Raw genomic sequence first — 13,683 nt, 5'->3', positions numbered from 1 at the left:
GAAAGTATGTAACCTCATTTTTAGCAACTTATCTGAATGCCTCTGATTGGCCAAAGCATTCATAAACTAAGCAGAATCATATGTGATAGGTTATAATGTGCAACACTGTAAAACGTAAAAAAGAAATATGATGCGAGATGAGCAGATCTATATTTAATGCTGCAGTTAACACTTTTCAGTCCACTTTCAATTTGTTTGTGACAGCCCTAAAACATTCGATTTAGTTTAGTAGATTTAATTTAATCTGCATTTTTATCCAATTTGGTAGCATTTATGCCCCAAACCCTCGTTAATTTTTGATCTGTGGCCAGGATAAAGCTAAGTCTTTCCCAGCCTTACCTATGCCTTAGTTGCATTTGAAATTTGCTAGCTGGCTTCTTCAAAATTGAACCTTAAATTGACAAACAGACCTTAAATACACACACAAATTCTTTATTACATATAAAATGTTTTACATATCGACCTTGGCTTCATATAATGTGCTGAGGCTTATGACTGTAATAATAGCAGGCTGCTCAATTTTAAAGATTTTTGGCCAAATATTCCTGCTTTCAACATGTTAAATACACAACCAGTTGAATTCAGTCATTGTTTGACCTGCTCAGTCAAAGATTTTCCAATCTTTTGAAACTGCTCAATTGCTCTGACAGTGGCTCTGTAATTATTACCCCGTGGAGTTCAGTGTGAGGTTTCTGATCGTGTCTGAACAGTCAGGAAGTCTCTGTACTGAACATAGTCCCTCCTGCTAGATCTATCATCATGTGGACAGGTTAGTGTAATCCAGAGGTGGAAAGAAACGAATTACATTTACTCGCGTTACTGTAATTGAGTAGCTTTTTTGTGTACTAATACTTTTTAAAGTAATTTTTTAAATCTGTAATTTTACTTTTACTTAAGTATATTTTGTTTGAAGTGTTGTACTTCGCTACATTTTAAAACACATTAATTACTGAGTAAAAATAAATAAATAAATCGCTCGCTGGAAACTACGTCAGTAAATAATGGGCAGGAGGGCAAACTGGCGCTAAAATCACAAGAAAGATGCAGACGGACAAAACAGGCGTTAGTGGTGCAGACACCGCTGAAAACGAAACCCCGTCATATTCTGAAGTTGAACTCGAAGGAAATGAAGTGAACCCCTGGCCATATGTATGCTCTATTATGCAGTGTAAGCTGTACTTGCCTAAGAAGACCAAACTAGCAGCTTATAAAATCTCGACAAGACATCAACCCTTCGCAAGAATGTAGAGGTAAGCTAAATAATTGCATCGTTGCATTGGTGGTTAAAATGAAGCTTTGACATTTTAGCAAGAGGTTTTGCACAAATTAGCCAAAAAGACAGTGGTGAGGAGTGTGCTATATATATCGTCTGCGATAATATCATGTTTTTTGTTTTAATGTTGTGCCTGCGCATTTATAGTGCGTTCTTTCGCTGCGTGATTCAGTCTCCTAAAATGCATTTAGAATGATCACAAAATTGAAGATATAGGGGCAGAAAATTCACATATTTATATAATTTCATATATTAAATCAAAATAACACAAAGAATGCCATCTTTTCCTCCAAAAATCATCATGAATATATACATATATATATATAACAGTTCAGTAACCAAGTTAATTAAGAGACTTGCGTTTTAGACACCATATTGCCTTTTTTAGCTCTATTTCTACAACAGAAAATAATTCCAAACACAGCCACCAAAGCACAGTTTTGCGTCTCTGAGCAACGTGACAGTGTTTCGTTCCTGAATGAATCAACCGTTTAAATGATTCGGTTCAATCGCAATGACTCACTTTTTAACAGTGACTTGCTGACACATACTGGCCATTTTAATTTCACATTTAAAGTATCTTTTGATTTTTTAAATAATTAATTTCTTATTATTTCAAATGAGTATTCAACATTTTATGTCTTGTATATCAAAACATTATTCATGCATTTGTAACTGCAGGTTAAATGCATTCTTGTCCTGCACTAAACAGTGTAATACATCTAAATGCCACTTCCAATGAATCTTCTGCATTTCCTCTGCATTAAAAGATGAGTTTGTTGATACTGATTTGCCTGGTAACAGCCCAAATGTTTTATTATTCTAAATAACTGATTCGTTTAATTAAAAACAACTAGTTTGAGATTAATAGACCTATCCCAGGGGTGTCAAACTCAGTTCCTGGAGGGCCGTAGCCCTGCAGAGTTTAGTTCTAACCCTGCTCCAGCACACATATCATGTAGTTTTCAAATAAACCTAAATGATTAGATTAGCTGGATCAGGTGTGTTTAATTAGGGTTAAATCTAAACTGTGCAGGACTGTGGCCCTGCAGGAACTGAGTTTGACACTCTTGGCCTGTCCCATTTTGACTCCCTCCCACTGTTAAAATGTAACTAAGTAATTTTTACTCTGAGTAAATTTTAAATGAGCTACTTTTTACTTTTACTTGAGTACATTTTTAGACTGGTACTTTTACTTGTACTTAAGTAAAATTTCATTAATGTAATGGTACTTTTACTTGAGTAGAATATTTTTGTACTCTTTCCACCTCTGGTGTAATCCACTGCCAGAAAGTTAGAGCTCGTGAAAACACTCATATCTAAGATTTGTTACATGGAATTTAGCAGATACTTTTTCGTCCAGAATGAAAATGCTTTAGTTTCTCTTGTACGTCTGTCAACAGATGGCGAGAAATTAGTTCTGAAATTCGTCTGCTAGAGAGTAACCTGCCTTTCTTCTACATTGTTTTTATGTGATTACTGTAGCTATACCATCCATTTGATACTGATTATTGTGTATAATTTTGACAATTTTAACTACATTTTGCATTTTATGGATATGTCATAACTGTATTGTGTTCCTTTTACCTGACTGCAGGAGTCTGGACCCACCAAATGTGTCCCTCACTGTCCTTTTTTTTTTTTAAATGACCTCCAGTCCTACTGGGACAATAAAAAGAATCTGTTCAGCTTGATATTCAGGGATGAGCACAATCATAAAAGAGGAATGTGTTTGACCTTTATGTCTTTTTATGGTTTAGGTGATGATAATGTCACAGCTGACAAATCCATCTCATGTGCTTTACTGATTATAAACAGGAAACCACAGCCTTAAAAAAGAAAATTGAAATTAAAGACCAGTTCAATTAAATCCAGCTGAATTTTTGGTATAGTGAATTAAGTGAATTAATAACAGTTTTGTTATTTTTTTATCTCTATTGGAAATAAATACAATGTCAAAAAATTCACACAAAAAAAGAAATAAATAAAAAACTTTATACATTGTATCAAGAACAAAAGCGTCTGGAAGACATATTGTACGTTCCCTGCAAAATTTCATATGAGCCTTTTATTACTCATCCACTGTCGCAAATATTTGAGAAAATTGAACCTTTATATTCAGGTTACAATAGGAAAAGTTATAGAAGTCAAAAAAACTAGATTTGTGATTTGTGCTGTTACCCCTTTTTATTGTGAAAATACTGTATATAAAATTCATGAATTTTCTCGATATAATGGCAGCTAATGGAATGTCACAAATATTATTCTTTAGTTGTGTTTTTCTGAATGTACTTATCGTTTCTGTCAGTGGCAGTCATAAACAACACATCACTTTCACAGGTGTGGAAATTCAGTCTATATGCTTCAATTGGTTTTGACATGATTTCATATCTTACTGGAGCTGTTTTCTGTATTTCTACATGGAAAAATCCCAGAGGCTCCAACGGCTCATCCAGAATTAGCAGGTCTTTATTGCACTTTGTTTGAGCAAATCAAAAGTTCAGTCACTGTATCGCTGCATCTCCTCCAGAGGTTTAATGTTATTTCTTCTTCCTGTACGAATATTACATGCATTGCCTCGCAGCCTGAGATGTATTTTGTCTCTGTGTAGCTCTACTGTAGATGGTTATTCTTTTCTGAGATTTATAACCAGATGATATCAAGGGTCCACAGAGGGCTCTTACTTATGACCGATATATTGCTAGACTATATATTGCACTGTGACTCACTATGGGAGGCCTGCAGTAATGATTTGGGTCAAATTTTTAGCACTTAAATGATGAGCTCACTAAAGATCATCGAATCAGATCAGCTGGTGTTATTATGGACATCACTGTGACAGAAGAATGTGATTCGAAGTGATTGCAGACAGCAGAAGATCACTTGAACCAAAAGTGGTCCATTTTGAATCTAAGAGTGTCTTTTTTATTTAAAGGGTTCATTTGATGTGATTTCAAATTTTCCTTTCTCTTTGGAGTGTTACAAACTCTTGGTGAATAAAGAGGATCTGTGAAGTTGCAAAGACTAAAGTCTCAAATCCAAAGAGATATTCCGTATAAAAGTTAAGACTCATCCATGCCCCCCTGAAACAGATTGTTTTAACACGTCCCCACCTCTCTACGGCAGTATGTGGGAAGATTTGCATAACGCTACCCAGATGTTCACCCAAAGAAAGAAGGTGTACCTTTTACTCTCATTATAGTATTGTTGTTGCCACCGCTGCCATGTCATATAGACGCTGTGCATTTCACTGTGAAAGTGAAACTACTTTGTTTGGCCTTCCTAAAGAGGACGACATCTGCTTCGTCATGCCTGGAGCTGAAAACCATACTGGTCGATGAGGAAATACATCAACTTTGCACCCCGGCTCACTCTTGGCCTCCGGCCTCTGCTCACTCAAGACCGCGATATGTGACGTTGATCCGCTGAGAAACCAAAACTACTTTGTTTTTGCCTTCCAAAAGCAAACACGACTAGAAATCATGTTTATATTACGTTTATAATGGGTTTTATGGTTTGTCTCGTCACTCCAGCTGGACAAGGCTTCACAATATGTTAAGAGGCGAAACATTTCCATCTCACACTTGAGTCATTCGGCCAATCACAACGTGCTGAACAGCTGGCCAATCACAGCATACCTCACTTTTCAGAGAAATTAACCATGTGAAAATCAATGCGTTTCAGAATGCGGGGCATAGAGGAGAAACAATAATGTACAGTATGTGGAAAATAATTAAACCGCATAAACACATTTCATTACACCAAATACACAAAATAATGTTATTTTTAGCAGCATCATATGACCACTTTAAAATGATATCTTGTGCATTTTCAACATTTTGAATGAACAGAAGAAACCGTAAAAGAAAGATCAACTTCGTACAAATCAAAGCATACAAATAAAATCATCTATGAATACACTCACACTGTTTTTCACTGATTCTTCTTAAGTTGAAGCATTGACTTAATTTGCTATCTTTAAACAACCCTGAGAATGTAACAAATTCCTGCTGTGAAAAATGCCCTCTTTAAGAAAATGTAATTCTCAAGAATTAAAACAAAAAAAAAAGTGTTAACAAAATGTGATCTAATGGCAAGGAAATATTCCTTAGTAAGAGAGGAATGCTAATCGCCTGTAGCATTCAGTTTGCATATATATGCTAATCAATGTATCTACATTATTAACTATTTTCCATGTATTCATGCACATCAAAGAAAATAGTAAATTAATGTTTTTGGCTCCATCAATACACTTGTAGATGTTATGGGAGACCAGGGGCGAAAGTAACATTTTTCAGAAAAACATAATTTAAAAAAATAATGTTGCAGACAAAGATATACTTCTGCTGTGGCCAGTAATTCAGAAGTGTGGTCTATCAGTTGGTATTTAGTTTCATCAAATTTCTCAAAACCCGACTGTACAAACTTAAATTGTTTACTTATATATATATATATATATATATATATATATATATATATATATATATACATATATATAGGCAATTTCAATGTATTTTTATTAAACATTTTTTCAACAAAATGAACAATATAAACATTTAATTACATTAGCATAATAGCATAATATTAATTCTAAACATAATGTAACAGTAGGCCTATTCATGTTTCCATCCAGTTGTTTTATGCATGAAATCAAAATGTTCATTAAAACATCTGGAAACACTGCAAATTCATAGGTGGAGGTGAAAAAGCTAAGGTATGGCTAAAACCTAAATATAACTAAGGTAAATGCGATGTAGCAGCTGCCCAGAGAGTGATGTTCCTCTAAGTCCAGAAACGCCCCCTCATAAACATTTGGATAAAACCAGACCTCTGTCTCTGTCTTTCTAACCCTCACTCTTGACATATTATTTTGGTATAATATATATTTTTTTATAAATATTGCAAGAAATTCTCAGTATAGCGTTCACTGGAAAAAAATAAATACTTATTATCACTGTAGCGGGACAAAAGTAACAATTGTTACTTTCGTGCCTACAGAAACTCCTGACATTTAAACCCAATTTACTTTTATACTGAAAAACTAAACATGCAAACTTTAGGATGTTAAAGCACTAAATAACCTATAGATTGATCATTACTGTGACACATGAAACAAGAAAAACAAATCAACTAATTTAAAACATTAACCGCTTCACTAATTTTGTTTTTGTACTCGTAAACAGCTTTACAGACCTAACTGCAGGAAATGATGACGAAATCAGGTGATATTTCTCAGCTCCGTCAAGGGTTGCGTGTTGAACATGCTGTCATAGCTTGGAATGCAAATGCAGTAAGAGGGTCTGAGAAAATTTCTTTGTTACTTTCGTCCCATGTTACTTTCGACCCCGCTCTCCCCTAAATATGGGTATTTAAATGCTAAAATTAGTATTTTTTCTTAGAGTTTATTAGCAGTTATAGTTATCATGTGTCTTTACTGAACTGTTTACTGAACTCTTCTATTCCACAGAATTCCACCCAACGTGCGGGACATTGTGTACTGCACAGGTGTTTCTCTGATGGATGAGGATGTGTGGGAGTTTATCTGGATGAAGTTTCACTCCTCTACAGCCTCACTAGTTAGTTTGCAATCTACTGTACCTCAATCCCATTCAATCCTCTCCACGTCGTGTCACTTACACCAGCAGAGCTGCTCTCACTCATGGTGCAGTAAAGATAATGGCTGCTGTAGGAGCTTTTCCCACAAGTCTCCACGGTGTCTTAAATCCTCTCCCAACTCAATAGCAGGATGAGGACGGTGATGGATTGCACCCCGTCCAGAGTAGACAAGGATCTCAAAGCCCACACATATTCTAAAGCAGATTCGGGATCGACAACTCCATTTATTCTGTTGCATTTTGTTGTTGTTTTATGGATGCACTGAGAGAAAGAAACATTCCCATATAAAGAGGCCCAGCATGACCCCTCTCTGCAGTGAGTGCTCAGCACTCAACAGGCTGATTCCTGTGGGACGGATTCAGTGTGAATCTGTTGAGAGGGATGTGGTTTGCTTCACTAGAGGATGAAGATAAATAGCACCACACTTAGTAAGCACACATCTCAGTGCTCTACATCCATGCATTTTCATCCTCATGTTTAGATGCTATTCAACACATTACAGTCAACAAGGAACATTTTAATTTTTTTATATAGTGGTAATTGCCTTCCTTGTAGATAAAATCAATGAGTTTTTTTTCTCACTTTCAGTGATCCATGACTTGGCTGTCATACACAATACACCTAGATACAACATCTGAAAGTCATGTAGCTGAACCATGAATACAAAATCATCTTCTGGAACCTCCATAATTCCCTACAGTACAAAATCCTGGAAGGCCATCCAGATTCTGATGGTGGTGTCTGTGTTTGTGTTTCTGGACATTCTGAATATTCCCTTCAAACAATCAGATTGCAGAGTTATTTGGTTTCTTAGTGGGTGAAGCAGATCAATTATTGCCATTTGCTGGATCGAGCTTTTTTGCTGGATCAAGTTTTTAGTGGTTAATAACCTGGACTAACAGCCAGTGAAGCCAACCTGGTTAAAGCTGCAAGAACATCTTGGGTGGTAGTTCTAAAGCACACCTTGGAATCATTAACTGGGTTTCCATCCAAAGTTGCAAATTTAACTTATGCGCAAAATTGTAATATTGCATAAACATTTGTGAATAAGCAATATTTCCATCCAATAAGTAAAAGTAGAATAAAATCATCTCTTCCTGATAAACAGGCACTAAATATCTTTAAGAAAAGAAGGACATAACTATAATGTTCATATATAATATATTACTTGTGCCTTAGAGTGAGCAGACTAAACAAAAATGCAGTCATTGCTTTCAGTGATGGATAGCTGCTGTTTGGGAATGCAGTTTTGTAAGACAGTTCTGGGAGGCAATTATACAAATATACTTTGACAACAGACTTTGCTCAGGCATTTCAGAATGACCATAACAGCATGTCAGATGCGATGCAATGAGATCAGTCCCTTGTTTAGTTAAGTTATGCTGTCCCAACGCGCAACGCCACATGATTTTTTGGATGCACATGCAGGTATCTATTCTGTAAATGTGTTTGCATTTTGTATTATTCACAATAACTTTTTTTTTTACACAAAGTCAAAAACCACCTCAAGAAAAAATAAAAAGTGTGACTTAAGGGAATTTGTTTTCGAAATTTAGCATTCCTTGTTTCTGATGTAATACTTCAAAATGCACATAAAAACAGGGTGATGGAAACCTAGCTACTGATTACATTTACATTTTTTTTTTTTTTTTGGGGGGGGGGGGAGACATATGCAAAGAAAAGGCCAATTAATCTTTCTTCCCACAACAAAAAATTTAAATATTACCAAATTATGTGGCATGCAGTAGTGATGTGGTGGTGATGAAAGTGCCAGACATCATTGTTAGAAAAACACAGGCACTAACAATACTCATATGCTAATTAGAAACTGGCACCTAGTGCTACAATGCATAGCATTAGTGTGATGTGATAGCCACATCGATGTGTTAAGAAACTGTAACTGAATTTATATCAGCTAAAAAAAAAAAACCCTGTAGCTGTAACTGCTGAATGAATTCAGATAATGAAGATCGGATTAAATTTTTGGCTTCTGAAGTAAATTTGTGTAATCGAGAAGTTTCAAATACGTTCCTCTTTCGACCTTGTATCTGTGGCATGTTGTTGATAACACTCCATAATTATCTCTCAATGTGTGTATAAATGAGCAGGTACCCACTATTTGCCAGCCCTAATATGCCCAATTGGATTTGTATTGGCATATTCAGGACTATATCTCATTGAAGTTCTATTCCTGTCTACCTGAACAGTGAAACTTCAGAAAGTTGTTCACAGTTCAACAGCAACATCATGATTCAAAGGTGTAAATGTCTGAGTACTTTCCTCAAATAAGGTCTCAAAGGAGTGATTCTTTAAACCCTGGTTATATCTAATCCAGTCTAAATCAAAAGCCATCTAAGTATAAATCTACGCAATCTTTCAAGTATCTGCCTTTACTTAAAGTGATGCTGCTGTCGTTTTATTCAGAGCCCCCCAGAAACCCAAAGACTGGGGAAATTAGAAATATTTTCACAACATTCAGGCATCTACCTTTGCTCTAATAAAAGAGTTAAGAAGAAGACCTCTAGAAGCAGTTCACTGAATTCACACAGCATGCACAAGTAAAGCCCCCCATCCCAGATGAGCTGTGTGTGTGTGTGTGTGTGTGTGTGATAATTAATCTACCACAGAAAAAAACTGAAGGATGAGAAATTGAAGGATGTGGTGTATGGAGTCTGTGTTTAGTATTGATTTCTATAGCATGAAGTAAATTGTATCTCCCTCCTCTATGTTTGTACTTCTTTCGATGATATATGTTGTGATCCAGTGGGCTGAAAATAACTACTGGAATCTGTGTGTTTTAGCTGACTGCTAACTTACAGATGTTTCTGCAGCCTTAGAGACTGAAATCCCAGTAAAAGGAAAATAAAAAACCGGCTAGAAATCAATTACACAAGTCTGAAATCAGAATTTCTAAGTGTGAAATAAAAAAAAGGGATTCGAGAATGATCAGAGCAAAAGAAACTCCTTAGAAAGCGTGTTCGCACTTGTCCTTAGAGGAAGATTTCACGTTCACAAATGTGAGCTTTGTCACAGTGGCAAAAATCTCCAGGGTGTTCGTAAAAAAAACCCAACGTGCTACAAGTGAATCGGCGACGCATGAGGTCAAAACCCCAGAAGAGCGTTTCAAATGAAATGAGACAGAAAAACAGAAAAGCAATTACCCCACATGTTTTTGCAAATTGAAACGTGTGCTCCGTGGCGGTGTCTTTATGTGAAACATTTCATTTTCAATTTCTTTCTTTTTCCATCTACTTGACATTTCACACCACTTTGATGCAAATGGGTCTATCTGCATTCGATATGGGATTTTCAGGTTAATTACTTTTTGAAGATGCTGACTCTCAATCTTGAAAACATATTTGAATAATTGTGTTTTGCAAGGTCATGTCTTTGCTGAAAACGGCAAAGAATAATGTGTTTTGTATTTCCGATTTACTCAACCTTAAAACTAGCATAGTATCACAAAATGTGTTACAAAAAGCATAATTAGTAAAGATGTAACAAATATAACAAACTAAAGAAACCTTTTATTTCTGATGTCCACAGGCTCCTGAATCTGTCACTCACCTCTGACCTGGTGCCGAATCAGGACGTGATCGATGTAATCATGTGGGCCGCAATCCCCTTGGAAGACATTTAGCATGGAGATATTTCCGCGAGAAGTGGAACATATTGAATTCCAGGTATATGTGGCTTTATTCATCTCTGCTTATAAGTGATTTTAACCTTCATCTCAGTCCCTGATATGAATTTCACATTCACACTTTCATAAGATATTTATTGGTTTATGTTATAATGTGTCTTGTTTGTGTTTGGAGGACTGAGAGCAACAATGGGAAATAGCTGTTGGTGTTTGTTTGCTTCTGGGCTCATTAGAGCAGTGCTCCAGTGTTTTTAATAACAGTGTCTCTCATTGGCAGGTTTGGAGAGGCCTTATTTATGAACTCAAAATTAATCAGCGGTGTGACAGAGTTTCTCAACACTGAGGCCGAGTTGAATGAAGTGAGGCTAAACTTTTACATCAACTTGAGGCTTGGTGTACATTCTATTCAAGCTAAAACAGTAATGAATTATTGACAAATCTTCATTGAGCATTAATACTTACAAACAGAATTTGGGCACCAAGTTATTGAGATGCAGAAAATGAGCAAAAGTAAACTCTGAATACTGCAGAATTGCGCTCTGGACCATTTCGTTGGGTTATTTCCTCATTGTAGCTGCTTAACCTTATTACAGGAAATGAAACGTATATTCACTTATTCAAATTCATTCAGCTTCAGTCCCAGAGGACACAGACTGCTGATGCTTCTCAATGCAGCACAGCACTTTCTCATCCAGCTGACTTCACCTTCCACAATTTATCATTCATACAGAGATAATATGAACCCCCTCAGTGTTTTCTTAAACAGAGCATTAGCAAACTGTCACTGAGAATCAGCTGCTGCCAGAGCACTTTATTCACAGATTCATGAACAATCAGAGATATATTTAACGCTGTTGGTTTGAAATAAGCATTTTATTTTATTTAAAAATGTTCTCTGAATGAACAGCAGTTTTGTAAAAGTTCAGGAGCAATAGAGCAGCTTTATTCCTGAATCACTGGGCATGTTCATTCATGTAGTCCTTATGACCTCTGGAATTGGGAATTGTCTTCGTAACGTTATTTGGTAAATTAAGATTTTAGATTAGATTTTTTTTTAGAGTCTAGCCTTTTGTTTGTTTGTTTGTTTTGACAGGCAGTGTTGTTTGCTCTCAGGAAAAACAAAAACACTGATAATTCTGTTTACCTCAAATGCATTCCCACACCTCATTATCATAAACAAATGTCTGCTCAATTACATCGTATATTCTGACGGTTTCACTGATGAAGGCTGCCACTTACACGCATAAACACACATACTCTCATCTGATATATCATTCACAACACAATGACAATGTTAATGATAATGTTAATCATTTCTGTTGTTTATCTTCTTTTTCTCAGCTGAAAGGGTTTATCCTGACCAGCGGGGGAGAGTCAGCACCTGCATTGGCCAGAGCCGTTGAGATTGTTCAAGCTAATGTAAAATGGCACATTCTGTCAAGCAACAGTTTTACCAATGGCTGCGGAAAGATCTTGATGTTTAGCCTCTGTTAGCATGGAAACTCTATCAGAAATTAGCAGGCCAGAGACGTGAGGACACTTACGTGAAATTAAAAATAAAACATTTATGGACTCCTAGAAACAGCAAAATTGAACTATTTCCCTGCTGTTTATGAAACTACCAGGCACTGACAGACCAAGATGAATTTGCGGAGAACAGCGACGCTCTCCTGGCCAGCACAGTCACTGCACAATATACTCCATAAGGTGGAGGTAAGGGACTGTAGAAAATGAACTCAAGAAAGTTCATCACTCAATATAGTAACTGATAGAATGACATTTGAAATTTTGATTTAACGGGAACCAATTGAGTTTAATTTTACACTAGAACATACATGTGGATTGGCTTAATTACCTGCTAAATATATATATATGTATAGATATTTTTAATTTGATTTGATCCTCTTTTTATCCAAATTTTATTCATAATATGAAATATAAATTCTCTTTAAAACAATCTTCACAAGTTGTTTTTGAAAATGTCTGTCCTTCCCCAATACAGTCATATTTAGGAGCTGTGCATGTATGTTTATTAACTACAAAAGAAAGAAAATCTATGAAAGGGAAAGTCTGTGAGGGGACTTTTTCTACATTCACTGCATTCCCTCCCCAAAGACTGCTGCTGTTCTCAGATGGAACAGAAACGCTTTTCAAAATTTAAATTTCAGTGATAAGCTGCTCTTTGCTTTCTTTGCACAATCACACCATTTTATTGATTTATATTTTGTACAATATCAAATGAGGCCATATCTACCTTCATCAATCAGTTAAATTAAAGGTAACTGCAGGTCACGAGAGGATCCAGAACAGGCCATTATCATTTGTCTGTTATCATGGACAAACACATGCAGGCATGTCTGATTATGAGTCAATACTAATTAAGGAATTCTTAAAGGTGCCTGTCTCTGTTGTCTTGGGTCAGTAGTGGATTGAAGATGGAGATTCTATAATATTGACACATATTAATTATACAACTTGAAGGATATGCACATACATTTATTCTGGTTTATGTGTATATATTTATACAAAGTTAAATAACAAATGGGTCAATGATGTGGCATTTTATTTGTTTATTTTTTTGCTTTTATTTATTTATTTATTTATTTTTTAATTAAAGGGATAGTTAATCCAATAATTTAAATTCTGTCATCATTTACTCACCCTTATGTCATCCCATATGCCTTTTATCTTTTGAATTTAAAATATATATTTAAATATTTTTGTCTTCTAAGGAGGTATGATTGCTTTATATGATAAACATATTAATTTAAGCTTTTATTTCCCTTTAACCATTAATCAACACAAATAAAGCTCATTAGTATGGTAGAAGCTCAAAAGAGAAGCTCAACCATGTGCTTGACATGCAAGAACAATCCTCAGTGGATTTCATCCATCAAGAAAGCAAATGATCCCTTAGTTGTTTAAAATGACTTTTTACTAATTTCTGTGATGACAGTGTTCAAATTCTGAATTAAAAGTAAGTTTTATATTATTTTGTGAATATTAAAATAAAACATGTCAGGGTGGTATAACCATTAAAATAAATATCTAATTTTACAATATTTGACATGATTATGTTTAATTATTTTCAAAATTATATAATTACAGGATAAGTATTTATTCTTACTTTTATTTTTATTTTTTTTAAAGA

At 35.3% G+C, this 13,683-nt stretch overlaps 1 pseudogene; it reads left to right on the top strand.

The window, feature by feature from the left end:
* The window catches only part of LOC132105891 (thyrotropin-releasing hormone-degrading ectoenzyme-like), a 170,828-nt pseudogene extending 158,569 nt beyond the window's left edge, over window positions 1–12,259 (top strand).
* Window positions 12,260–13,683: the final 1,424 nt, after the last annotated feature.

The sequence above is a fragment of the Carassius carassius genome, chromosome 26 (genome assembly GCF_963082965.1).
Source record: "Carassius carassius chromosome 26, fCarCar2.1, whole genome shotgun sequence".
NCBI classification, from domain to species: Eukaryota; Metazoa; Chordata; class Actinopteri; order Cypriniformes; family Cyprinidae; genus Carassius; species Carassius carassius.
The sequence above is the reverse complement of the archived record's forward strand: the minus strand, read 5'-3'. Positions and strand labels throughout refer to the sequence as shown.